This window comes from Pleurodeles waltl, chromosome 8 (assembly GCF_031143425.1).
Source record: "Pleurodeles waltl isolate 20211129_DDA chromosome 8, aPleWal1.hap1.20221129, whole genome shotgun sequence".
Taxonomy (NCBI): Eukaryota; Metazoa; Chordata; class Amphibia; order Caudata; family Salamandridae; genus Pleurodeles; species Pleurodeles waltl.
Genome location: NC_090447.1, coordinates 1,515,703,917 through 1,515,729,505, shown reverse-complemented (window position 1 = coordinate 1,515,729,505; position 25,589 = coordinate 1,515,703,917). Strand labels below are relative to the sequence as shown.

Sequence of the window (25,589 nt, the reverse complement as noted above, 5' to 3'; positions counted from 1 at the left end):
ATTCGTCCGGCCCTCCAAAAAAGAGTTTCCCTGAAAACTTTCTTGAGGGATAACTGGGCTTTGTCCATTGAATTGAAGGTAGCTGCAAATTTAGAAAGATCTTTAATGAAAGGGGCTCCGAAAAGAAGACCCTGGGCTACTTGACCTGCTTCAGAGGTAGCGAGCTCGTTAAGCTGGGGGTCAATGCGCATCAAGATGGAGCGCCTTCTCTCCGTAGAGATTGCCACGTTAGCGTTTCCCAGTTGGCAAATGGCTCGCTGAGCCCAACCCACCAGAATATCCGGGTCAATAGGGGAGCCAGATTCTTTTCCAACAAATGCCATTTCTAGTATTTCAGCTAAGGGTCCAGAAAGATCAAGTAACTCATCTTGAAAGGACCTCCATGCACGGTCAAGACTCTTTTTAGGGTCCTTGGCCCATTTTTTCATAAACGTGACCATTGTAGGGTCAATGTCTGGGGTGTCTGTGACCTTACCCTCCAGTTCTGGTCTAGGACATTCCGCCCGTAACCTTGCTCTTACATCTTTGTTAAATCCTGCTCTTATGTGGTCTCGGAGGTACACCGCTACTTCCGGAAGGGGGGTCCAGGTCGAGGAGCGAGGGTGGATAATATGCTCCGGATTAAAGGTCAGCACCCGAGGGGTCTTAGTAGCCGGACTATTTGAACTTTCTGTCTTTCTGCGTTTGCTTGGGCTGGGGCGGTCACCGGGATCCGCCTCTGAATCAGAATTAGAGTGTTTGGAGGAAGAATGGCCCCGAAGACTGATCTGTCCCATAAGCGTCATGCTGTTGAGAGGAGCTATATCCATGCTCTTTTTGAATGGAAGCAGACAGCTTGTCAAAGATTTCTGAATGAGCCCATTTCTTGGCCTTCGCTTTACCTTTATATGTAGAGGGTTGGCTCGTTTGAGTGTCCTCGGAAGGCGTAATGGGAGGAAGCCATCCCTTATGACATGCAAAGCTCTCAAAGATGTGCGTGAGAGGGCCAAGAGCCTTTGCTAAAACCTTATTTACTGAGAGTTGGAAACTGTTATCCAAGGCACCCACCAGGTTTTCCTCAAAAGATGGGGATTCACCCCCAAAATATTCCTCCTTCTCGTAGGAGTAAGAGTGAACCATAGTAATAATAGTAAACACGTCACAAGGCGTGTAAATTCAAGTGTAGCCAGAGACTACAGTCAGGGGGAGTGAAAAACCTCCAGCAGGCCAATAAATTTGAATGTAAAACGTGGAGGGAGCAGCCTGCAGCACTCTAGGCAAAGCCTATGCTTATTTTCCCACCCTGAGCCAATCACCAGGTCTCAGGGCGTAAGGGAGCCAAGTTTGTAATATAAAGGCCCAGTGTAGGCAGAACGCTGAAGGGAAATGCAGGGAATCACTTATTTAACTCGCTTTACTAATCTGCACCGTTCCGATCTTCAGTCAAGGATTTCTAAAACGGGTGGCAGCAAAAATGAGTAAACGCGAGTGCATGCGTGTGCCGGCGCGCGTGTGAGCGTGCATGCGTGTGAGCGTGCCTATAGATCTGCCGGCCAAGTACCGAAGGACTAAAAATAATTTTACCGGCAACGCTTTGTAAAAGCTCCCGCTCCACAAGGTTAAAATAAACACAGCGCTGTAACAATCAACAATTCAAACATACAAAATGAAGCTAAGTATTAGAACATGCAGAGGCACTTAACTGGCTGCGGAAGCAGCAAAGAAGAGGAATTTCATTGGCCTTTGATGTTTATATACTATATACTCTATAGTTATGATATTACACATTAGAACTCTGGGATATGTTTTGATTTAATAACATCCTCCCCTATTGGCTGCTGTTTATAACAAAGCATAGAAAGAGAAGCATAACCTGAGCCTCCGGTCCTGACATAGAATTGAGAAGCATAATCGGAGCCTCTGGTCCTGACAAAGAATCAAAGATTCCAAGTGTGGTTTGTCCAACAGCACAGGGGCCATTGAGGGAACATTCTAAAGAGTAGGTTAGCGCTCTAGTTGTTGGTGGTGCGCTGGCTAACGTTCCCATTGCAGAGCATTACGGGTTTCTTGCTGGTCCTCTTTCTATGTCTACGTTGTTCTGAGCCCGGTTTCCTGTGTGCCAACTTCCAGTGTTCAGGATGTTCCGGAAGAGAGTATGACCCGGAAGTCCTGCCGACGATCGAACCGGAAGAGGGAGGGAGGGAGGAAGGGTTGGACTGGACCTTCTCTTTCGTGAACACCGGGAGTGAGCACGGTATTTTTGCCGCCACTTCGTGTCCATATTTTGTGGATCTAGCTGTTTACTCTGTGGCCATGGTGCTTATTATTCAGAGGGAAACTTTGCGTTTGATGTTGCATTTCTTATATTCTGAGTTTGAGGTCAAACTATTTCATTTACACCTTTTTACCGACCAGTGCTTTGGTGCACACCGGCTTACAGCAGCCGATTAGACAGGTTTGTAAGGCACCGAGCACGCATGTGTACATCTTGTAATCTCTTGCATCTGTTAAAGTACTTTGCACAAGCAAAAAAAAATATCCAGGGGTAACTTTTTCAACTTCACGTCCGTGCTACCTACTCTCTCGTGGCCTTATTCATTAGTGTGGCATTTTAATTTCTGTCTGGACTCGGCCTCATGCTTTCGGTGTCCGTTCCAAAATGTTACTGCATTTCAGACTGGGAAAACAGGAAGACATTGAAAACTTTTCTGTTCACACACTCCAGCTCTGGACACTCAGCGAAGTTTTGGAATGGATTTTGCTTTAGTATTGTGTAACTAACTCTTCCAAAAGCAGGAGAGAAGACAGTGACGTGTAGTTCTGCGCGTGAACTCCAGTTGTGACGTGTTGTGTACTGTGGAGAGAGTCACTGAAATTATGCAATTTTTCAGGCCTTGGCGTGTTCCGCGTAGTTATGGATTTGCTGCATAATCTGCAGGATTAAACAAAAATATGTTTCTAGCTCAAATTAATCGTTACTCCAAATGAAACGAAGTGTGCAGAGGTTAGTTATTGTTGTATTAGGGTGTTAAACTGGCATTAATGAGGTGAAACCTTGGCCCTGATAGTGTGAAAATGTTAAAAAAGTAAAAAGAAGCAGTTTGCTAGAAGTGGCCAGAAAGTAGATGATGGGAGATGGGTTAACAAAATGTAGCCGTAATGGGGTGACAAGGTAGCGGATGGGTGACAGAGTTGAGCAACAGATCACTAAAAACATATGTTACAATGAATTGGTGAGAGGAAATGTGTACGAGACAGGAGAGGGCTGTGATCTAATTAACTAAGGTGGGGCAGCGAGGAAATGGATGACAGGTGGGGTGACAGGAGTACAGAGGGAACTAGAGGGCAAAGTAGTCCATCTGGCACGTTAAGAGGGAGTGGAAAACAGGAGGAGTGACAGGAAAGGACTTGAGATGCATAACAGGTGTGTGACAGGAAGAGTACAGTTGAGGGGGGCAGGCACAGCGCGTGTACCACAGATGATACTACGAGGGCATTGCTCACTGGAAGTGTCAAGGATGACTGACTGAAGAGCAACCATTTTAGTGTCTGGGGGCCTGGTACCATAAAAAGAGGGGCGAAGATTAAGGAACAATGAGGAGAAGGGCAGAGATAGAGCGATCTGACCTGGGCACCATGAATTTTAGCGGTGGGCAGGGGATTGATGATGAGGTTAAGTGGTCAAAGAGGCTGGGAGACAATAGAAAGATGTGGATGGGTAAAAGTTGGATGTAAGGGATATGTGACAGTAAGATTTAAGAATTAGGTGAAGATATTGTGACCATATTAAGAGGGCCTTGTATGTTTTGCATGGAAAAACATCTGGTTTCCTGTTGTAACCATGGAAAATATTTTCATCTTCTACCATATTTTAACAGAGTTCTTGAGTATCATTTCAAAATTATAGACAGTTCACATTGCAACAAAGACTGATACATGAACTGAGTGATTGGAGAGAGCAGATACCAGTGCCCTTTGAATAGGTCAGGTAAACAGGTTGTTACTTGACTTGTACTGTCTCCTGCCTTTAACATAGACTATCTTCAGGTGTGTACTACTCGACTGGTCCTTGTACGTGGAAAAGCACTCTGGTATCTTTTTGTACCTTGATCTGTGATCTTTAGACGTACAAATTTGATAAACATTTCTTTGCGTTGTTCTCTCACTTTTTCCATTACACATGAATAAACTTCTGCCCAAGGTATTTGTTGTGGCATCCACGAAAGAAACACGTATCATGCTGAGGTAGGATTATTCACTATCTTTATTTTTCTTGTACATATGAATCTACGTGTCCCTCAGCGACTGGCATCCCAAGACCACCAACCGCTCACCCTGGAATGCAGCTCCCCGAACAAACCCTAACACTCCACACAGAGTCTTCGTGCAGCACAATAGCTCATGAGCGCTCACGAGAACTTAATGAATTAAAACATTTCACGTCTTCCCCCTTAAATAACAAACAACAAATTTGACCCCAAAACATAAACACTAATCCAAAACATAATCCTCCAGATATCTTGGTTTGCTGATCACCCGTTTGGATTTCTGAAACTCACCATGAACCTTTTCCCCCATTTCCTTACAACCGCAAATAGAATTTTCATTAACCACCATGTTGTTTGCTACTTCTGATACCTCCTCATCATCACACACCTGATCCAAAACCAAACTCTCCTCAAGCTCCTCAGCAACATTCCGTTCTTCCATCCCAAACATTCCATCCCTAATACAAACTTCACTCATCAGTCCTCCCGAGACTTCACCAGAGACCTTGTCCCCCAACTGGATTCTTTGAGCATCAACTATGTTATCAACCTTGGCTACTTTTCTCTTACTCTACCACTTGCCCCCTCAACCTTAAGAGTACCTCGAAATCTGAACCACTTTAGTAGCCGGGAAGTATTTACAACCTTTAGCCTTATAAGGTCTTCTTACTTTTACTCGATCCTCAATTTCAAAATCAACCCCCCTCACTTTCTTAACATCATCATACCTGCATCTAGCTTTAGCCTGCGACTCCACCATCTTGTCCCTGATTGATTTCACATTAGGAATACCCTTATCTGGGTCAGATTTCTCAATCACACACTTAGGAGATAACTCATTAAACAAGTGTCTGCCTCTCAACAATGCGGAGGGAGTCACACCAGTCGTAGAACGTGTAGTGTTATGATAGCACCAGATACTCTCTCCAGTTGCTTCCTGAATGGATTCTCCAGCTTCCGTGGCCATCTGTATAGTCTCTTTGAACATACGGTTAACCCTTTCCACCATGCCATTGCCCTGAGGACTATATAACGCTGTTGTTATATGCTTAATCCCCAATTTATCCAGAAATTCCCTCATGCAATGTGACGCGAATTGCACACTGTTGTCTGTAACTACAAAAGCTGGAACCCCTTCTGATTGAAAAAGTTTCCTCAGGAATTTCATCTCACCTGCTTTGTTAAGTTCTCTCAAAAATTTATAGGACACCCATTTAGAATGGTAATCTACGACCACCAACACAAATAATCTCCCCTCATTCAGTCCCCCAATAGGACCAATGAAATCCATACCAATCTTCTCCCACGGCCACTCAGGAAACCTCACAGGACACAAAGGAGTGTTCCGTACACATATGGACTTCTCAGCTTTCGAACACACACTACAACTGTCCATCAAAACCTCCACATTTGCATCCATCCCAGGCCACCAATAATACAAGTATAGTTTCTTCCTAGTACCTGTAATACCAACATGACCCTTGTGAGCCAACTTGACCAAACTACTTCTCAACTCAACAGGAGGGATTCATTTGGTACCTCTCATTACCAAATTACCCTCCATACTCAGCTCCTCCTTGACTTTGTTGACCTTTCTTAGGCCAACCATTCTTTATGTAGCTTTTGAGATTTTTTTTTACATATGATCATTTTCCACCTTGTTCTCCCAGCTCTCCTTCGGAATAACACTCTCCGAAACCACCAAACCATCCATCATACCAATCGCAACCTCTTTGTCTTCCTCCCCCACGCTTGCCGAATCAACATTTTCAGTTATGGGGCACCTTGCTAGGGAGTCAGCCCTGCAATTCTGTCCTCCTTGAATGTGTTTCATCCTAAAATTTAAAACATGCATTTTTGATAATAATCGAATCAACTGGGCACTCGCATTACCCATCCCTTTTTCATTCTACATGTGCATCAAATGTTTATGATCGGTGACCACCACAAATTCTCTACCCCACAAATTAGTGGAAAAGTGATGAACACCCCAAACACAAGCCAACGCTTCTTTTTCAATTGTACTATAGTTGTCCTCAGATGCAGTTAGTCTACGCAAAGCAAAAGCCACAGTAGATTCACGTCCTTCATGCAGTTGTGTAAGCACAGCTCCAGTTCCAGAATTACTTGCATCCACAGTCACTACTGAAAAGGCTTCCTCATCAAAAGGTTATATAGCTGGTGCTTCCACAATGAGCTTCTTCAAAACATTGAATGTCTCCAACAGTTCCTGTTCCCATTCAAATCTCACATTTTTCCGCAACAATTTCTGTAAAGGTTCACACTGCAAAGCAAAATTCTGCACAAACTTGGAATAATATTCACATAAACCCAAAAAGGACCTTAATTGATCCTTATCCTTCGGCGGAGCACATTTTTCAGTTGCCATCAAAAGATAATTTTTGAGTTTGATGCCATGCTCACTTATCTTGTGACATAAATACTCCACATCTTTCAACATAAATTTACATTTTTGTTAGGAAACTGTCATCCCATGGTTCTCAAGAATACTCCGAATTCTATCTAGTTTACACATCTGTGACTGAATAGATTCTGAGCTTATCAATATATCATCTTGGTACATCAACACTCCTTTTTATTCTCCAAATAATTGATACATCAACTTTTGAAACACGGAAGCCGCCGATGCCAGTTCAAACGGCATCCTCAGTAAACGGAAAGCTCCAAACGACGTGTTAAATGCCGTAAGATCTCTAGATTCCGGACTAAGTTCAACCTGATGATATGCAGCCCTTAGATCCAATATCGAAAAACCCTCGAACCGCCAAGATGGGCTAACATGTCCTGGTTCTTAGGTAAGGGGAAACAATCAATTTGGATGTCCTTATTTATTGATCTGAGGTCAACACAGAGTCTCACATCCCCTGATTTCTTAACTGCCACCACTATGGGAGAAATCCATTGTGAAGATTCAATTGGCTCAATCACCCCATCCACACACAACTATGACAAATGATCCTTAAGTCTCTGCCTAATGCATAACAGGACATTACGAACACGATGTATAACTGGGGCAGCATTCGGCTTAAGAATGATTTTGTGTTCAAACCCTTTAACCATTCCCAACTTGTCCTCAAACACACCCCAGTGTTTAGGCAAAACATCTTCCAATGAATTACAATCTTCTTCCAGTTCATTAATCAAAGAGATCGGAAGTGCAGTTCCAGGTTTGAGGACCATGCCAAATTTACCCTGATCTTTCCATCCCAAGATGTTATATCCACGTTCCTCTACATAGTTCTTGGTGTGAATAAACCTGCTCTTGTAACATAAATTCTCCATGAAATTCCCACACAACTCAATCTCTTGGCCCCCAAAATTTATTGTGTGGATATCAGGAGGATACAAATTCATGCCTTGCCACCTCTCAACAAATAGTTTATCCGAACTAATGGTAATAGGCTGCCCAGAGTCCACAGTGACCCTAATACAATTGTCCCCCATTATTACCTCACAAACTGGGTCTCCACCCTTCCCACTTACATCCACACTGATCTCAACCATTTTAATTGAAAGCATCACTTTTTTGCTGACACCCTTCCCACTCAAACTCAGGGAAAATTCCTGCACGCCAGTGTTGTCCACAAGCATTATTCAGAAGGAATCCCTGCACACATGTGCAAAATGTCCAACTTCCTTCACTGTGGCCTCAGAGTTGCTTCCCCCTATGCCCTTTGTGTTATTGAAACCCTCATAGTGTTTCCGATTTTATTTATCGATCCATCTTCGACCATGCTTGGTGCACGAACCTACAAAATGATGCAGATAGCTGTCTAGGCTTTTTATTCTTTTTATTCCTGTTTACTAACCATGGTTAGGGTGCTGTGCACAGGCCAAAACCAGTGGCAAAGTCAATAGGCCAAAAAGCGAGACGTTTTTTTCTACACCAAGGCAGGAATTGCCAAGGCGTGTCCTTGCCTCATAGAAAGTGTTTAAGGGTTAAATATGAACAGAAGAGTGCTGCAGAAGAAATGGGTAGCCTACCATTGAAATTTGTACGGTTGCTAAGCATTCTACGGAGGATAGCATTGAGCTTTGGTGAAAGAGTAGTTGATTGCAAGTGTAACAAAATTAATTACACATTGTTGACATTTACAGCCCTCTACCACCCACTGCTAAAACACCAATGTCTGCAGTCAGCACTGCATCAGGAGACACCAATGCTCAACAGTTTTCTCTCACTTGCTTCACTGACAGTGCACCAGCAGAATGTTTTAGTGTGAAAACAATGGCGACCACCACAGAGTGCTAATAAATTATTGTATTCATCTCTTGAATTTGCTAGTATTTTAAGTGTATCTCTAATTTTCCTGCTATCTTCATGTTGGCACTGGAATGCATGTGTTAAAACAAACACACGTAGAATAGAAATAGTATATTTTATTGAACATAACTTGCATCTGCTGGTCTTGTTAACTAAAAATGGGAGTCAATTTAAAATGGGGACTATTGCGATACAGGTATACTTACAATGTTCTCAAACTAGAACAATTTTTGTAAACACCAGTTTTAAGCAAGCACATAATTATTAATTAAATGTGTAGCTAATTGAAGTGCAGTAGAATTTAACTGGACCAATGCATTGTTTGTTTTTTGGGATACATCCATGCAGCCAAACATTTTATTGTGTGCTCAGTGTCCTATACTTTCTTTTACAGATAAATGCCTTTAGGTATCTATGTCCAACTTTTTCAGTTTCACCAAACCAGGGTTATTCCCAAAATGCCAGATTTTAACATTAACATCTAGTACTGGAAGCATTGTATTCCCCAGCACAGTTCATACTCACCATCAACATGCTCCACAGTCAGTTATGATATCTCTCTCTCACATCACTCATATGCACAACCCCACTGGCTCATTTCCCTTCCCCTTGTTACCTGCAACATAATTGTACAATGCCACACATATCATTCATAGCCTCTTACTTGTTATACCAACCAACCACAGATATTCACAAAAGTAACACTACTCCCTCTTATACAAGCTTTCACACTACAAACTCATCATACATTCTTGCCTTCTGCATGTTTCTGATATAATAATTCTCAGTTAAGTTGTTGCACCAATATCCACTCATTATATTCCCACAATGTTACACAGCAGCCCTGTTCTCCTGCATTCACTTAGCACAAGTTTGGGAAGTAACTCCCAAGATTTCACCCTTTGCCTTCAAGCAGTTATACCACTTACTACTTTACTTGTTATTACTCTGTTACAGCCACTGGTGCATACCACTGAACCACTTGCCACCACTTAATACTCACTAGCATCATTCACCCTTTTTCAAACTATTAACAGACTCAATCAGCACCACCCTTTCAACACATTAGTCACCCAGACCTTACTGCCATACCACCTAATTGACCCCACATCTCCCATGATGAAAAACACTCAATCTCCCACTCAAACTTTTGACACTGCTCTTTCTCACCAGCTAGTCATACCACTAGGCCTTCTACATACAGTTATCACCCGCTCAAAATTCTACTCTCTGTGAGAAAGTAGCCTCTTTCTAGCATGGTTACCCCCATTTTTGGCCTGTTTGTGAGTGTTTGTCAGTGTGTGTTTTTACTGTCTCACTGGGATCCTGCTAGCCAGGACCCCAGTGCTCATAGTTTGTGGCCTATGTGTGTTGTCAGTATGCTTGACTGTGCCACTGAAGTTCTGCTAACCAGAACTCCTGTGCTTATGGTCTCTCTACTTACCAAATTTGTCACTACGGTTTAGTGACTCCATATTCCAATTCTGATTGGCACACTGGACCCCCCTTATAAGTCCCTAGTATATGGTACCTAGGTACCCAGGGCATTGAGGTCCAGGAGGTTCTTATGGGCTGCAGCATTTCTTTTGCCACCCATAAGGAGCTCATACAAACCTTTCATCACGACTGCCACTGCAGCCTGAGTGAAATAGTGCACACATTATTTCACAGCCATTTTACACTGCACTAAGTAACTTATAAGTCACCTATATGTCTAACTTTCATTTACTGAAGCCTAGATGCAAAGTTACTGTGTGTGAGGGCACCATTGTACTAGCAAAGGTGCCCCCACGTTGCTCAGGGCCAATTCCCCGGACTTCGTGAGTGCGGGGATACCATTATAAGCGTGCACTACATATATATCAATACATATATGTAGCTTCACAATGGTAACTCCGAATATGGTCATGTGAGGTGTCTAAGATCATGAAATTGACCGCCCATCCAAACCTGGTATTGGGGGGCCAATCCTATGCACCCTGGACCCCCAATACCGCCAAACCAGCTCTCTGCGGTTTCCTCTGCAGCCCCAGCTACTGCCACCTCACAGACATGTTTCTGCCCTGCTGGGGATTGAGCAGCTCAATCCCAGGAAGGCAGAACAATGCATTTCCTTTAGGAGGGGGTGTTACACCCTTCTCCCATTGGAAATAGTTGTTACAGGCATGGTAGGGGTGTCCTCCAGAGCCTCTAGAAATGCTCTGAAGGGCATAAACGGTGTCCTCCTTGCATAATCCAGTTCACACTGGTTCAGGGACCCCCAGAGCCTGCTCTGGCACAAAACTGGACAAAGGAAAGGGGTGACAGCATAGAGCTCCTCCAGTGTGTCCCTGGCGTTAGCCATCTTGGATCCCAAGGTGTGGGGACCCCCTGGAGACCTCTGAGTGGCCAGAGATCCCTCCTGATACGTGCATACCTGGGTAGGTAGCCAATCCCCCTCTCAGTGCTATTTAGGGTCTCTCCTTTGGGTGCTTCCTCAAATTCGGTTTGCAAGATTCCTCCAGGACTCCTCTGCTTCAGCTTTTGACCGTCGGATCAACCTCAGACTGCTCCAGGAACCGCTGTAACTACAACAAAGTATCCAGGACGACTCCTGTGACCTACAACGCCCGCTGCAGCCAGCATTTGCAACAGTTTTCAAGGTGTGCATGCTCTGAGGACTGCCTGTCTTCACCCTGCACCAGAAGAACTGAAGGAATCTCCAGTGGAGTGACAGAGTCACTTCCCTGCCTCTGCAGGCACCCTTCTGCGATGACAACCGGTACTCTGGGACTCCTCTCCTGACGACAAGCGTACTCCCTGGAACACAGGTGGTGGATCGAAATGACCCAGACTGTCCAAGGGTCCAGCTGTCCAACTTTGGTGGAGGTAAGAGCTTGTCTTCCCGTGCTGCGACAGTACCCCTGGGCACTGCATCTTCTGCAGCTCCTTGGCCTTCTGTGCACTTCTTCCAAAAGTTCTTCGTGCCCAGCATAGCCGAGGTCCCCAGCACTCCATCCTGCGGCGCACAGCTCCCTGAGTTGTTTTCCGGCAGCGTGGGAACCTCCAGTGTAGTGGTGCAACGACCGCACTTTGCATCTTCTTTGTCCCCATGTTCTGGGACTCCCGTGGGTGCTGCCTGGTCTTCCGAGGGCTCTCTGAAGTGCTGAGAGCCCCCTCTGTCTCCTCAGTCCTAGTTGAGACCCCCAGGTCCCTTCTGGGTCCAGACAGCTCCTTTTTGACCCAAACCGCATACTTGTTTGAACCAAGACTTGTTGGCGGAATCCAGCAATGCAAACAGCCTGCATCCAGCAACTCGACGTGGGACATCTCTTGCACCAAGCAGGAACCCACAGCCATCTTCTTTGGTGCACTTCTGTACTTTTCTTCTGACCGGAGAATCCAGTTTTGCACCTTCTTTTAGGTTGGCAGGGGCTCCTGTGCTTCCTGGACTCTTCTTTGACTTCTGGACTTGGTCTCCTCTCTCCAAAGGTCTTCAGGTCCAGGAATCCATCGTTTGTTGCTTGCAGACGTGCTTGGTTCTTGCATAATCCTTTATCACGACTTGTAGTGTGTCCTGAGGAAACTTGCTGTACTTTACTTCTGCTTTCCTGGGCTCTGGGGTGGGGTACTTTACTTTGGTGTTTTCCTACACTCCCAGGACCCCTCTACACAGTACACTTGCAGAGGGGGGAATTCGACATTTGCATTCCACTATTTTAGTATATGGTTTGTGTTGCCCCTAGCGATCTATTGTATTTTATACTGTTTGCACTATTCTATGACTGTTTATTTACCTGATTTTGGTTACTAGTGTATATATTGTGTATAATACTTACCTCCAGAAGGACTATTGCCTCTAAGATATTTTTGGCCCTATGTCACTAAAATAAAGTACCTTTATTTTTGGTAACACTGAGTATTGTCTTTTATTGTGTATAAGTACGTGTAACTATAGTGGTATTGCAGGAGCTTTGCATGACTCCGAGTTCAGCCTAAGCTGCTCTGCTACAGCTACCTCTAGACAGCCTAAGCTGCTAGAACACTGCCTACATTTCACTAATAAGGGATAACTGGACTTGGTATAAGGTTAAGTACCTTAGGTACCCACTACAAACCAGGCCAGCCTCCTACACTGTCCCCTTTTGATTTGCATTCCCCACTTACTTGACGGTCCACCTCTTCACGAACAGCCAGTCATATCACAACTCGTCTTCGCACAGCATTGCCACTTAACACTACACACATATCAGCATTTACCTGATACAAAATCACTTTCCTGCATGATTTGCTTGCATGTTTTATAATATCCTTCATTTGTGACACCAGTCTCTTACCACACACTATGACACCCACACCTGTTCTTCTTAGGCCATTCCAGACACAACTCTACACACTCACCCACATGGAACACAGCTCAGCCTCTCATGCTTGCAGCATAATCTATCCACTTACAAAGCTACTGGCATAACTCATTGAACACACCACTTATCCTCAAACAATACTTATCAGCCAATGGTATTACTACACAGTAACATCACCACAAACTGAGACCACACAAAAATCTAGTTTATTCCATTGACCCTCCATCATCATGTTACACCACTCCTTACACCAAACATGCATAACCTGTGTAGTGTCATTCACCTCGCCATAGGACGTTTGCTCACAACCACTCAGAAACACCACACATTCAGCTGCAGTTAGCACTACTCAGCCACTCAGAATTCACTTGCAGCACCAATTGCTTGCCTTCAGACTGTTAAAATAGCACTTACTTTCAGCACTAATCTTTCACACTGTTTCACAAGCACAACAAAGCATGACCACTTATTTTATCACCATTGCTAACTTCATCACTCACACTGTTACTCTTTCACTTGTATTACTTGGCCATTCAGAGAACCTCTTTCACAAGGCACCTCATCGTCAGCCGCTCCCTTATGTCAGTTTACTACTCCATGACTTGACCACTCTCCACAACTCTTATTCCTGTTCCTCTGGCCATTCCTCATCTTCCCCCACACATAGATGGTTCACCTAATTTAAGCAGTTGAAACCTCAGTGTGAAAGAAAATAATGTACAATAATGATGGAGTTGGTAACAGCTGTTCAATTTACCACACACATATAAAGTAAACAGCCAAAAGTGTCCTTCAGTGATCCATGAACTGCTAACAGATTACCTGCCCATCCATGTAGTCCCATATATTATATGAATATATGTGCAGGGGACAGAACTAGAGTGAATGGCTTCCCAGAAGCCAATATGACTGGCCTAACAACCTGTGATTGCTGTGTTTTTGACTACTGAAAAACCATAAAAAAACAGTGGGCAGTCCATGCCTTCAAGGTCCGTTTTACGTGCAGTTTTCATGTGTTTGAACAAGGAATCCACCCTTTGTTTTATGGAGCATCTGTAGAACTGTAATTGGTGGGATATGAAGCCATGATCTGTCCCACAGGCAAAATAAAAGAAAAAAGGCTTATTTACTAATTTTCTCAAGGTTGACTATTTCTACATAAGACATCTTGCAGCCCCGTTTCTAAATCCTTGTGGGATCACCCCCCCCCCCTTAAGTAATACATCCCCATCCTAAAATCATCATGGAGTAATAAAGCATCAGCCAGAAGTCATTGTGGGATCATCCTGGATTAGTATATCCTCATCCTGAAGCTGTCATGGAATCTTCATGGAGTAATACAGTCTCATCCTGACGACGTCATGGAATCTTCATGGAGTAATACAGCCTCATCCTGAAGTTGTCAGTGAATCATCATGGGGTAACACAGCCTCATCCTGAAGTCATCACAGGCTCATCCTGTAGTAGTAAATAATCATTGCATGTTTTCCACTGAAGTAATCACAAGATCACCCTGGAGTAGTTATTGTGATTACTCTAGAGTCATCTCATTTAAATATTGTGCCCCATACACATACCTCAGGATGGTTTTGGATGTCTTCAGCAGATAATTACTGGAATAGCCCAGCTAGAGTCACCAGATGACTTCAAAGTGACTCTTCCTTTTTGACTTGAGTCAGATAGATTGCCTTTGCTTCAACAAATGTCAGTGGGGAAAATACATTCTCCCAACTATTGTTTTTAAATCTCTCACTTGTCTGCTGTAAAATGTTGGCATGTATGAGTGAGTTTCCTATTTCCATGAGTGACTGTTAAGTGCTGTACTGTTTTTCAATTAGATTTCAGGGACTAATAGTTCTGGGTTTTATACTGGGTTAAATAAAACTACAAGTTCCAGAACTCTACGAAAAAGGTGAAGTGGCCCAAAATAGTTATTCATGGAACTGGGACTCTTGGCAGCTGTGACCAGTCTAAAGATGGCCAACAACAGGTGGCCATGACAGAATAATGTCCCTCATAAGCAAAACAAGTTAGGATCACTATCATAAGGAATATTCATAATAAACTAAAGAATGTTAATTGCTCTCGAATTCTGGAAATTGATACAAGAACGTGGCAGGTTTCTTAATTATTTTAATGATTTAGTCGTATATTGCTGATTTTCCTAAATTGGTTACTTTTTAATAAATTATGATGCCTCAGTACAACTACGACATTCTGTTTTGTTCTTTCAGTTGTGTCTCTGGTGTTGCCTTTGAGAATTGTACAACTTCACCAGCAACGATGTAAAACTTGCCCTTATCCAATATGGCCGCCCCATTTCCGTCCCCTTAACTGATGCCTTAGCACAGCCTGTTTTCAGTTTGCACTGGAGACTCGTCGACCTATCAGGTGGTAGAGTGTGCATTCCACGCCTTGCTCTGGGAGCAGCCCCACCCATCCTTCTGGCAGCGAGCCTCTGGCTCGGATTGGCTGGTGGCACATAGACATCCTGAGCAGCTGCGAGTACAACAGGGCAGTGGAATGGAATGTGGGTGCTATGATTGTAGGGCTCGGCTCTTGGGGTGATGGCGGGGCCCCAGCCCCACGCCCGGGGGGTGCTCTGGGATGTGCCTGCGGGGTTACACATGTCCTGCAAAGTTGTCTTGGTTATTCACCTTGCCACTGTCCTCTCCCCCTGTTGAGGACAGTATTTTGAGGGATAGACCTGCTTTACACGCATTATGTCAGTTTGGACCCATCTTTGAAAAATAAGTATTTCCGTCCAATTCATTTAATGTGGTTTTAGTATTTTACATACAAAAGGATTTGCAGCAGACTCGTAAGAAACGCACCACTCCCTATAAGTTCCCAAATGTCTACAGCAACGAAGAAAAAAGTAGTCAAATAGTAATATTGAATGTGTGCAACACGACCAGAGCTCCCGCTGCAGAAGAAGCTTAATAGGTAAAATGAACCCTAAGAATGAAAACTATAATGCCGGTGCACCACTAGTTTAGCAATTAATTGGATAGGATATAAAGTCCAATCCTCCTATAGTGAAGATGAAACAAATCTTCTTTTTATTTTCATCCAATTCCAAAGAATTTGTTCACAAAGATCTTTTTACCGCATTACAATGACAGCCAACGCGTTTCGCCCCTCAACATAGGGCTTCTTCAGGGCTATATAGTAACCGATCAGTCATAATAGGAATAATCCTAGGAGAATATTTCTAATATGCCAGAAGTTCCTTCAAAATGTCTCAAAGGTAGTGTCCATAGCCATTATTACGGCAAAAAGCTATTCGGGTCAAGGGAAATCCGCAGACCGCGATAATCATCACTTGGGGCCAGCGTGGTGCATGCATGTCAGTCCTTATAGCTGAAGTTCTACAGTTTCCTGTATGTGTCGGCCTGTGTCCTGTGCTACATCTTGGCCTATACTGCAGAATTTCTACGAGTCAATTTCCTGCGCAAGGACCATTTGTGAGTACTTTAAAGTGTTGTGCACGTGGGCTTTCGGACCTGAGCTTGTGCAACAGAATCCTGATGTCCTACGTTGTTTGGTTTCCTGTTTTTTGACGTCTCAAGTCTTGTGGCATGCTACATAGATGAACATCACATTGTTTCCAGTTGCTAAGCAACCAGCTTTGCACGGTGTTGACTTTGACGTTTATATTAATTATTGCACGGCATTGCCATTGTTACTAGACGATTAATGCTTTTCCTGCGGCTACAACTGAGTTATTTTGAACTTGCTTTTATCCTGAGCTTGTTTTTTTGGATCGTTATTTTCCCTCATGAGGAATTTGAAATATGTTTGCTGATCGTTGTTGTTTGCAATGTATTTAGAAAAAAAAAGAAGAAAGAAAAAAAATGTTTTCATTTTTGGAGCAGTTTGAGAGGCTTTTTTTTCGCTTTAATGGAGTATTATCTTACTATGTTTCTAGTTTATTTATGTTGGGTATAAATTAGTGCAACATAGCTTCAGGAAATGTGTGGAACCTTACTCCTCCAGAACCGTTCTTCTCTCAAAGTGGAGAACCACACTTAAAATGGGAAGATTGGAAAGAATATTTTGAAAATTACATTTCAACTTTTGAAGATGATGAGGATCTTACACCAGAGGGAAAAAAACTTCTACATTGTCTAGGAGCTAAAGGATTGAACGTTTTTACAACAGTATTAATAAAAAAAACTTAGACCTCCAGATGTAGGAGATATGTATACTCAAGCTCTTGATGATCTTACTCAGTATTTTAAACCAACAGTGTGTATTGCTGTGGATCGATACCAATTTTTTCGCAGGAAGCAACAACCAGAAGAGCCAGTAGAGGATTACGTCACAGCACTTAAAAATTTGGCCGTCTCGTGCAAGTTTGGGAATCTTCATGATGATCTTATTAAGGATCAAATTGTGATGCAAATGGCGAATCCTCATATTCAAGATAAACTTTGGGCAAGAGGAGAAGCATCTTTGCAAGAAGTCATTGACATGGTTAAGAGTGCTGAGCTTACCGGAAGGTGTGCTAAGGCCGTTTTGCGCAGTGAAGATAAAATGGCTACCGATTCAGAGGACAATTACATAGTAGCCAAAGTGAGAAAGTCCAACAAAACTTCAAACAAATGAATTGGTCCCACACGTAAAGATGACGTTAATTTGAGAGAAAGTAAAGCTTCTTTCAGATGTGGGAGCAAGTATAATTTAGCGAATGTTAAAAAAAAAAAAAAAAATCCTGCTCGGAACCAGAAGTGCTCGAACTGTGGGATTCTGGGTCATTTTGCTAAAGTGTGTTGTAAGAAAAAGAATGTGAATAGAGATGTTTGTGTGAAATGTATAGAGGAAGTATATTCGCATAATAGTTCTTCTTATGATTCAGATTAAAATGTATGTGTTTTGAATATTGGTGATAAACTATTGAACTTAAAAGAGGGAGTAACAACAGACCGTTATGCGATATATCTGTTGGTGGTGTAGACATTTCTGTAGTTGCAGACTCTGGTTTACCTTACACTATTGTGAACGAGGATGTCTGGCAACAGTGTTTTGTGCCTGTTCTGGGAATTAGTCTTGAAACACCCAATATTTCTCCAAAGATTTTTACAGGGGAGCCTATAATTATGACTGGCTACAAAAAATTGTTAGTCAAGTTCAAACAAAAGCAGGCTCATTGCAAAATCAGTGTATCTGAAACAGGTCCCTCTGTTCTTGGGTGGAAGGATCAGGGCGAACTTGGTATCATTCTCGATCCTGGTAGTTCAGTACCTGTGTCGGCAGTACAACAAGAGGCACCGATTATTTCTGACATTGCAAAAAGATTCCCTAATTCTCTGGCAGATTGGGAAGCTTGAGGGGTTCCAACACAGAATACAAATTAAACCTGATTCTTCTCTGATTGTACATAAGGTCAGAAGTATTCCATTTTCATTGAAGGATCAGGTGGCGAAAGAGCTTCAAAAGTTACAGTCGGAAGGTATTATTGAACCTGTCGAGTCTGCGGAGTGGGTCACACCTTTAGTCATGGCTTAAAAAAAAAGGGAAACTTAGACTGTGTTGACCTTCGGAATCTCATCAAAAGCATTCTGGTAGATCAATTTGCCTTACCCAAAATCAGTGAGATGGTAGCGTGCTCAAGAGGGATTAAGTGGGTTTCCAGCATTGATCTAAAAGCTGCTTATCACCAAGTACCTTTGCATGCTGAAAGCAGAAGTTTTACAACTTTCATTAACTTTTTTGATGTTTTAGATTCAAAAGAGTACCTTTCGGGTTAGCTTCAGCAGCAGCAATGTTTCAAAGACTAATGCGCACAATGTGTTTCAGACATGAAAGACATACTCATCTTTCAGGATGATATAATAGTGATGGGGAAGAACAGACAAGAGCATGACATTATTCTTGATAAAGTTTTACAAAGGTTAGTTGAGTGGGGTTTAACAGCAGAATTAAGTGCAGATTTGCTGAGAGAAAAATAAATGATTTAGGGCTTGAAATTTCACAGCTTGGTATGAAACCTAAAAGAGAGTTAATTGATGTTGTAAAATGTGCTCATAGACCGCAAAGTAAGGATGATTTACGAGCATTTTTGGGCTTGGCGGAGTTTTATGTAAATTTTGTACACAATAAGAAAAATTAAAAAACGCATACCATGAAGCAACTGTTAAAGGCTAATAACAAATTTGTTTGTGATCAATAATGTGAAATTGCATTTGAAGAAATCTTTGCTGGAGCGCCACCTTTGTATGGTTTTGATCCTACCTTACAAAGCATTGTCACCACTGATGCTAGTGAGAAGGGTGTGGTGTCACTTTGACTCAAATTGTTAACAACGGTGTTGAAAGAACTATAGCTTTTGCGTCGCGCTCAGTTACCCCTTCCGAAGAAAGGTATTCGGTTATTGAACGTGAAACGTTAGCTTGTGTTTGGGGATTAAAACATTTCAGACATTACATTTGGGGCTACCATGTTATACTGAGAAGTGACCATAAACCACTCACCAAGGTTTTGATCATCAAGGGTTTAATTTCTGCTTCACCACTCATAGCTCAGATGTCAGTTAGGTTGTTTGATTATAATTACAGTATACAATGTATGCCTGGCGTTAAGAATGTGGTGGTGGATTTTTTAAGCAGGATGCTGTTACCTCTACAGAATGACGAAGAAACGGATATAGACACATTTTCAGTGGCCAATGTGCTTGATGAGTTACCGGGTTTAGCTAGTGACGAATGGGACCAAGCACAGGTATCTGAATATATTTTGGGTGTTTTAAGTGAGTTTATTAAGAATGGGTGGCTGAAGAAGCACCACATAGATTACAGGATTCGTGTGTTTTGGGAATTGAGACAGGAATTCTCATTAGAAGGGGGTCTGGTGCTAAGAAATGGCAAGGTGATTCCACCTACGTGTTGAAGACATAAGTTAGTAGACATTTGCCATGAAAGTCATTTGGGTATTGGAAAGGCAAAAAAAAACAAAGATAAGTGTATGTATTGGGGGCCAGGATTAGATTTAGATGTTGAAATGAAGGTGAATGATTGTCAAGCATGTAATAATTCAGACAAAGTTCAAGTAACATTCAAACCACCTCTTCTTCCTATTGCATGTCCAAATATGCCTTCCTAAATAATTGGTGTTGATATTGCTGGACCTATTGGGGAAGGGGATAAACAGAAGTACTTACTGGTGTTGGTTGATCATTTTTCTAAATGACCAGAAGTGGAAATTGTTAATAGGGCGGATGTAGACTCTATTGTGAATTTGTTGGATAAGATGTTTTAAAAGAGGGGTACCTAGATGCATTGTTTGCGATAATGGACCTCAATTCACTTCTGATGCGTTCAGGAATTTCTTAGTATGTAAAGGTATTGGGCACAATAAGTATTTCATTATATCATCCAGCTGGTAATGATGTGGTAGAATGATTCAACAGTGTAATAAAAGGTGTTATTCAACTTGCCAACAATAACAAATTGGATTGGAGGGAAGAATTGAAGCAGAACATCTGGGCATATAGAACTACTCTTTGTGAATGTACTGGGGTTGCACCTTTCGTGTTAATGAAGGGTAGGATTCCCATTTGCAAGGACAATGTGGGTTGGAAGAAAAATGCTACTAAAGTAGATTGGTCACTTAGTGAGGTGAAACACAATGTAAAATGTTCTCAGGAGTGTAGCAAACTATATTATGATGCTAAACACAAGTGTAAGAAGCAACACATTAAGGTTGGGGATTTTGTCAAGACCAGTAAACCTGGGTATATTAGGAAAGGACACAACTGATTTTCTGAACCTTTTTATGGTAGAGAAAACATATATTATTACTCAGTGTTGTTGAGCGACGGGAAGGTGTGGCATCTTTCTTCTTTGTCTTGGTGCAGAAATGCTGATGCTTTTCGAGCTGAAATAGAAAAGGGAAGAGATATTCTTTTCCGAATGTCACAAAAAATTGGGGAATGCAAGGAATGTAAGTTGATTGGTTAATAGACTGGAAGAAAGTGCAACCAAACTGTGAATGGTCATCATCTGAGCGTGGTGAGATAGAGTTTGGTTCTAATGATGTAACGGATGTCAATAAACAGACTGAAGAACAGGAATTGCAGACTATAAGAAAAACAAGTAAATGTGGACGTTTAGTTACGAAACCTAATAGATTTCAAGATTTTATTTGTTTTTCACATTAAGTTCTTGTTTTTACTTGATGAAGTTTTATTTTACTTTAATCTTTTGATTCTAAATATTTATTGCTCATTATGATTATATGTTTCTTAAATGTTTTATTAGGGTTACTGTATTTTTTTATGCTTCTTTTATAATATTAATATGTTTATTCTAATAAACATATTTTATTGTATTGTATGGGGAAGATGTGTTGTATTTATGCTAGGTGACATATAAGATTATGACATCACTTAGTTTGATTGCGTATGGAGTTTTGGGTGGTTGGCGGATGTTGAAGAAAGAAGCTGGACGGAGGCTGTGCAGTGTGTCGAGGTCATTTAATTTTATGAATAAATACATCTCGAGGGGCCGAGTTGGCTTTTGCTCAGAAAGAGCCCTCTGCTAAAACACATTTGGTGCCCTCTATGCTGTGTCACTTTCTTAAAACCCCTGCCTCATCTCTCCATTAATATGTTTTAGATGTAGGACTTGGCAAATGGAGGGACCCAGACAAGATTGTGGCCTCTCAGCTTCATGTCAACACTCCATCCACTTGAGGACATGAATACTGGCAAGCTTAGTGGGAAGGCCTTCTGTTGCAGGAATGTTAAACTATTCTACTGATAAAAGGGTAGACGGTTCTGAAAAACACACATACTGGATTCAACCTCTCCATATGGGCTGGTGTTGCTGGGGCTGGTACTAGCCAGAGCATAATTTCTGACTTTAAATAACTTTTTAAGGCTATTCCTGGAATGTACTGCACTTCTAGAAAATCTGGAAAAGCAAGCATAATTCTTTTCAGTCATCCCATGCGCTGTTAGAACATCTTCCCTGTCTGCAGGAGATATAGTAGCAGCCAGAAGATACATTTTTCTTAGAGATTGTCTTACTGATGGGGTTCAGAAAAACACAGTTTTATGTTCACTCTTTGAAGGGAACAAACTGTTTGAATTTGCGATAGAGGAAAAGCTTAATTGAATATTTTAAAGATCCTCATCAATTGTTGAGACTATCAAAATCTTCATTTACACAGCCCTCAAGTAGGCAAACAATTTCCTACTCCCAGAAACCGAGGTAGAAGGTTCAAGAATCACTCAAAAAGAAAGAATCACTCGTAAAAACTGTCAGTGTTCCTGACTATTCCTCCACTGGTCTACAGTGTCCAGCAGGGGAATGATCTTCAGATTCCTGGATTCTAAGTGTGGGGAAAGAGGGCTACAAGGTTGGGTCCTCAACTGTGCCCCCTTCCGATTGGATGATTCATATGACAGACCCCATGCAATCAGCTAGCCACTTTCTAAACCTGAAGGGAGCTTTTACCCGAGTTCCAAGGAACCAACAGAGCAGGGAGTCATACTAAAGGATTTTTTTGCTTCCAAAAGCAACAGGAGAATTCTGATTGGCGATAGGTCTTAACACCTCATACCTTTCTGAATCATTATAAAATTCAGGGTTTGGGGAAAGGTGATGGTCATTTTAGGGTGAATATTTTGAAAGCAGTAAATCTAGCAGAGTTTTTATATAACTCATTGGAATTCTGCGGAGTGAAACCTGGTGAGTTTCGCCCACCCCTCCTACCAGGGAGACCTTGTGGCCTTCTGAACTAGTAAAAGGAAATGTATGCTTAACAAAAGCCTCAATCATTTTAGACTTCCTTTCTGGAAGAGTAGTCAGGAATGATTTGGGATTCTTTAATTGTTGAAGCCTGAACGACAAGGCTGTCTGGAGTAGGATGTTTAGTAAGACAATCAAAATTGCCAGGATCTAATCTGTGACGCCTGTCCACCTGCCTATTAACCCGCAGGCAAGAACATGATTCTGGCTTCAAGGGATCTGCGAGGTTCTTGTTAAAAGGGAGCAAAGGCTTAGACATGGCTGACCCAGGTTGCAACATTTCTGTTAGGACATTTGGCTTGGCATCTACTTAAGCCAGCTGTAAAACTAGGACCTCATCTGCCCACTACAAAGGAGGCACTTTCTTCCATTGAAGGCCCACGTGGCAAGTCAAACCCTGTCACAGGGGTAGTGTGAAGCCCACTGACCTCTTGTAAATGCACGTGAAATTTATCATATTTCCAATGAAAGCGGAGAAAACCATCTCTACTCCTTCCATCATACCCCTCATCCTGAAGTGTACCTGTTCAGAGTTAGAGCCAAAAAAACAATAAAACCTCTGCTGGCATCTTCGCCCTTGGTAGAGGCAAAAGGTAATTGAATGTATGATGACCCGCTGTGCTTTTTGTGTTTTCGTACTGCAACATTGGTCGAGATTGAGCTGAAGTCGGTTCAGTGTCTGACATCAGAATCAGCACTAGATCCTCTTGCATTGTTATGGGAGAGACCGGTGCAAGTTTTGGAGCCAGAGTGGAAGCTTGTACAAGAGCTTATATGGTTCCCGAGATGGATCCCAAAGGACCAAAGAAGGATCTGTCTGTGGTAACCCTTTGTTTCCTTGGGGCCTGAAGGAACGCCAGACTGAGCCGGATGCAAACCAGATAGCAGCAGCCTGGCCTTCTTAAATGCTTCAGCCCATTATGGAGTTGCTGATGGGGTGGAAAATTCGAGGTGTGCCATGATCAGCTAAGGAACCAGCTCTGCAACTGGACCCCTCCAGAGTGAACGACTCACCTCATTATGCTGTTGCGCCTTCTTTTTAGGTTGAGTGACAGGATGAGGGTCGAGCCCCCATTTGCTTTTCTACGTTTGAGCTTGGACTTACTGGAGGACTATGAACACAGAGTTGACCACTTGCGGGAACAGTCTCAGGAGGGGGACTGAGCGATGGACGCAACTTGGAGTGGGACATGCACGAAGAATGCGGCTTCTTTTGTTCGGCAACATTTGTGGATTGCCTTTGGGTACATGAGGGCACATTCATCACACAACTTTGAATCATGGCCTGAACCCAGATACCATGGAACCACCTCGTGCTGATCCGTTACTGCCATTTGTTTTCTGTAGTTGTGGCTTGGTTTGAACCCTGTAGATTTTTAGAAGTTCCCTAGCACACTGGAATTTGAATTAGAAGTCATCAGAAGACCAACAAAATATGGAGCTCTGGATCCACATTGGAAGCTGCAGAAAGAAAGGAACTGATATCAGTACACATAGGTAGCACTTGAATGCTGCTCTGTTGTGTCACTTCAGGGGCATTGTGGAGACACCTCGCGCTGCATGGTAGCGCTACTAAAGAAATGTTTCTGGATCCAGTCTGGTGCTTGGGAGTATTTTAGGGTGAGGAATCTGCAGTTAGAAGTATCTATCAGAAAAGCTCAGCAAGAGTTTGGTATTTCTTCAGTTCTGAAGGCTCCCAAGACGGTCTGTTAGCTCCTTTATGAGAGGAAAGATCAGTTTTGATTTGTCTGTTGGGTAGTTGATGGTTACGTGATGGCATCCTGGGCAAGTCTAGTATGACCGGGGTTGTGGTTTTGCCCTTAAGCAGTTGCCATCTCTGCCCCTTATTTAGGACTCAAGTGAGAATGATTAACATGTAGGGCAATATAAAGTTTACAGTGAAGCTATACCTTTTTCTTGTATTGCTTACTTTTAGTTTTCAGGATTGTTGAAACCAGTGCACAGTTTTGTCCTGCATTTGTAATAGATGTCTTTAATGTGACTGGTCTTGCTGGAGTCAGGGTGGCAGAGGCCTTTGTGTTCCTTTCTCTTTCGGCGTTATTTTGTTTTTAAAGAGAATGTTGGGAATTTGATGATTGTGGGGCAGTAAAGGGTGTGAGAAGAATCTGATGTTCTGTGTTTGCCTGTCTTGAATTCCAGGAAGTGTCCAGGGTTTTTAGGCAGTTCTTGGGAGAGCAGTATTTGATATTGCTGTGAGAGTTTTCAATGTTTGTATATGTTTTACTGTTTTTTGGTGGTGGCCTAGAATATTCTGGTTATTGTTCTAATTGTGCAACTGTTCATATCTGTGCCACTGCATTTGCCCTTGTGATGTCTGAAGGCACCTCCTACATATTAAGGCGATGGGGAAAGGTATACATTGAGAAGGAGAGCGTTCGTCATTATTTTTCACTGCCCAAATCTTGCTGTATTCAGCTGAGAGGATGCAGACACATGCATCCAGCGTTAGCATGATAGAAAGCAACACCATTGCCAGTAGGTGGTGTGGGTGCTTATATCTGCTGCAGTCAGGTGCTTATAAGGTCATGCCTTACAGCACTGTATTGGAACCGCCAGGAGAGTTGCTGCTGGGGTTGGCCTCTCCACATACCAGTATGTCAACAATTATCACTTGTCCATGGGAATATTCATCTAGAATATTCACAACTAAAGGTAATCTCTAGGAGGCTCTGACCTGTTCACAAAATAATGGTAGCAGCTTTAGCCGTATTGGGGCATATCAAGTATGATAGAGCTCACATTGGCCTTAATTGAGGCCTTCCCTTGCATATTGATGGCACCCTTGGCATGATGGTGCTCACCTCAGGCTTAATAAGGAAGGACCCTGACATGAAGGTTGTCATTCTTACTATATTTTTGCCATCTATGGCATTATGGTGTCCTTGCCTGGCATGATGGCTTCCACCCATAGAGCACTGTGAGCCTTGGCATAATGGCT

General features: G+C 42.6%; 1 protein-coding gene across 3 annotated transcripts in view; it reads left to right on the top strand.

Annotated features, from left to right (window-relative positions):
- The first annotated feature begins 2,146 nt into the window (after positions 1 to 2,146).
- The window catches only part of TRIM45 (tripartite motif containing 45), an 83,282-nt gene continuing 59,839 nt past the window's right edge, over positions 2,147 to 25,589 (top strand). Inside the window, exon 1 of one of the 3 annotated variants that reach the window (XM_069202810.1) lies at positions 2,147 to 2,233. The gene's annotated coding sequence lies outside the window, so the exon portion shown is untranslated. Of the gene's footprint in view, positions 2,435 to 25,589 lie in introns of all 3 variants that reach the window. The other 2 variants (XM_069202811.1, XM_069202812.1) reach the window with 2 other exon arrangements.